General features: G+C 33.6%; 1 non-coding gene across 1 annotated transcript; it reads left to right on the top strand.

Moving 5' to 3' along the window:
• The first annotated feature begins 3,328 nt into the window (after nucleotides 1-3,328).
• Trnat-cgu (transfer RNA threonine (anticodon CGU)) lies at nucleotides 3,329-3,402 on the top strand. Its single transcript has one exon. It is a non-coding gene; the product is annotated as a tRNA-Thr (tRNA).
• Nucleotides 3,403-3,657: the final 255 nt, after the last annotated feature.

Raw genomic sequence — 3,657 nt, forward strand, 5'->3', positions numbered from 1 at the left:
ACAACAATATTAACATGTAATACAATAAATGAATGGCAAAATAACGAGAGGTTATGCTATAATTTTCACATCCCCTTGTTGCAGAAACTGACTAATTTTAATTAATATGAGGTCTTCAGTTTTCAAAGGCTTATTTCAAAGCTCATTAAAATGAGTAAAGCATAGTATTGGTTCAGTGTTTCTTGCTCTTGATATTTTGAGAAAATATCTCAAAACTTCAGCTTTTTATGCTGAAGCCAATGTGGCTAGCACGCAGATTAAAGATTGGAATGTTTTGGAAGAATAATGTGGCCTCCAATGTTGAATGTTGCTGTTCTTGAAAGAGACCAATTATGGTCAATGGAGTTTATTGGCACTTGTTATTTGCTATATTACAGGAAAAAAATTATGACGGGTGTCTTATTGTGCAATTGGTACAGTATTCAAATGTGTTTGGTTCTGGAATTATTGAGTGCTCCGTTGCCCATATTCTGTGCTTGAAATAGTCATTCTTGATCGGCTATTAAGGGGGTACTACACCCCTGGCCAATTTTGTGCCTATTTTTGCATTTTTCTCCAAAATTATAGCGCATTGGTGACAATTAAGATATGCATGTTGTAGGGGCAAGGACTACAACTATTGCTCTGAAAATTTAGCAATTCAAGGCAAGTAGGTATTGATTTATTGATCAAATACTGGTTTTCCTTCATTTTTGACTGCAACTCCACAACTGCTGTCTGTGCCGAAATAAAATTTCCAGTGCAGTAGTTGTAGTCCTTGCCCCTATAATATTCATATCTTACTTGTCACCAATGCGCTATAATTTGTGAGAAAAATGCAAAAATAGGCACAAAATTGGACAGGGGTGTAGTACCCTTAAGCCCTCAAAAATACAATAATTGTCGGCGGTGCAGTTCTTTTAGAGATACCAAGTATTAAATGACACGATTTAATCTTTATTAGATTGGTATCTGCGTTCGCCAATATGAACAGTTTCTTAGCATATTCTTAATGCTTGTTTTGGGTCGGCAAATCAACAATTGTCCATTTAATAGTATGTAATTTAAGCGAGAATATTTAAAGTGTAAAAAAATTTAAATTGTTTATAAATTGCTTAAAAGTGAAGAATAAGTCATTCAAATTATCATTTGGTATTTTTGAAATGACAAATTTGGCAAAAAACGAAGAAAACAGCAGTACTGACAAAGTTGAAGTCCCATTCAAATACATGTAGCTAATTTAGATACTGTCTAAATTACAGATTTGTGTAAAATGTCTTATTTTGTCTTAAATACATGGCTTTCGGAAGAACCACTCGCAGGCTATGTTAGCACATCTATGACAATAACAAAGGTACCAAAATCTGAATTTTGATGATTTTGATCATCCGGATGAGCAAATCACTGAATGGGCCTTTAAACGAAGACTTGATATTTGGACAAAGATATTAAAAGATATCGAATGTTGAATGTAGGAAAGCAATTGGAGACCTCCGAACTTAAAGATCATATTGAATGTATTTCGAAATAAATGACTGTTAAAGGTTGATATGTCCATGTAGTTTTAATGTAAGGAAGGTTTTATCCATACAACATTAATACTCGATTATTTCACTATGAAATTTTCACAGAGGGTGTAGATAGCTTCTTGTTGCAAAAAACTAACACTAACTCACTTTAGTTCTAAAAGTATTCAATTCAAAAATGTATATTAAATCACGAATCCACAAAGACGGCCATTAGGCCTATATTGATAAAAGAACTGACTTATATTAAAGTCACTTCTTATGTATAATGTTCAGAACAATGAAAGTCATACGTGTCCAATTTAAATCGTATTGAGATCATTTAAACACATCATAGTGAAGGGGAAAAAAATCAAATCATAGCAGGACTGCTCCAGTTCCATTGGAATAAAAACAATAATCCCAATCGTATGTGCTGATGCCACTCTATTAAATGCGTTAAATGGTTTTAAAATAAGTTTGAAGGTCGCCTTCGATATTTTTTTTTAATCAAATTTACCATCAAACTGAATTCATACTCCGATCGCTAGCATCAAGCGATACAATTTTGCACATGAAATGAATCAATAACAAGCAGCGACCCGGCCGAGTCCCTGGTCAACTTTTAATCGCATGTGAGTCTTAAACGTTTGAAGACTTCTGGCTTCAGATATATCCGGGAGCTTTCAAGGAATTATGAACAATATCAATATTTCTGGCAATGTTCGGGTATCTGCACTTCGCAATTTTTTAAAAGCCCTCAAAATACAATTTTTGACTTTACAGTTGTTTTAGAGACACCCAGTGCTTATATTATACGATTAAATCTTTATTAGATTGGTACCTGCGTTCGCCAATATGCACAGTTTCTTAGCACATTCTTAATGCTTGTTTTGGGTCGGCAAATCAACAATTGTCCATTTATTGTATGTAATTTAAGCGAGAATACTTAAGGGATCTAAAATGAGCGTTTATTGCGTTTCGACAGTATTTTTTGTGGGACATGAGAGCACCTCGGACCTATCGAATTGCATTCTGAATACGAAGCATGTCTTTCTGATATCAAATAATTTTCATTTTTGAAAATCACAATATAATACAAATTTTATGACAAATTATAAAAATTTGATATTTTCAAATTTTTGATATATAACAGTCTTCGAAGTAAATTATATAAATTTAATGATATATTCTTAAAGTGTATGTAGCAGGAGGAAAAGCCGACGGTCAATTGAAAATTTTGACCTTTCATATTGAAGATATGGATTTTTTCCCAAAAAGACCTAATTTTTTTTGGTGTTTTGGGGAAAAAATCCATATCTCCAATACGAAAGGTCAAAATTTTCAATTGATCGTCGGCTTTTCATCCCACCTACATACACTTTAAGTATAAATCATCAGATTTATAAAGTTTACTTCAAGTACTGTTAAATATCAAAAATATTAATTTTTAATGATTTGCCATAAAATGTGTATTAAATTGCGAATTTCAAAAATCAAAATTATTTGATATCAGAATGACATTCTTCGTATTCAGAATGCAATTCGATATGTCTGATGTGCTCTGATGTCCCAAAATAAATACTGTCCAAACGTTCATACCCCAGCCCTTAAACGAAGACTTGATATTTGGACAAAGATATTAAAAGATATCGAATGTTGAATGTAGGAAAGCAATTGGAGACCTCCGAACTTAAAGGTCACATTGAATGCATTCCGAAATAAACGACTGTTACAGGTTGTTATGTCCATGTAGTTTTAATGCTACTATGGGCTATTTGCGGGGAGGAGATAAGTTTAAGTGACCGCTTATGGGTTCGAATTTCAAACAGCCTAATCATGAAGCTCCCGTGGCCAAGTGGTTAAGGCGCCGGTCTCGTAAACCTGAGGTCCTGGGTTCGATTCCCAGGCGGGATCACTTTTCTACTTGTCTCCTTTATTACTTGCGACAGCGAACCTGGTGAAAAATTACGTGTGTTTAATGTAAGGAACTTGTTTTATCTATACAGCATTAATACTCGATTATTTCATTATGAAATTTTCACAGAGGGTGTAGATAGCGTCTTGTTGCAAAAAACTGACACTAACTCACTTTTAGTTCTAAAGTATTCAATTTAAAAATGTATATTAAATCACGAATCCACAAAGACGGCCATTAGGCCTATATTGATAA

Source organism: Amphiura filiformis, chromosome 10 (genome assembly GCF_039555335.1).
Source record: "Amphiura filiformis chromosome 10, Afil_fr2py, whole genome shotgun sequence".
Lineage (NCBI taxonomy): Eukaryota > Metazoa > Echinodermata > Ophiuroidea > Amphilepidida > Amphiuridae > Amphiura > Amphiura filiformis.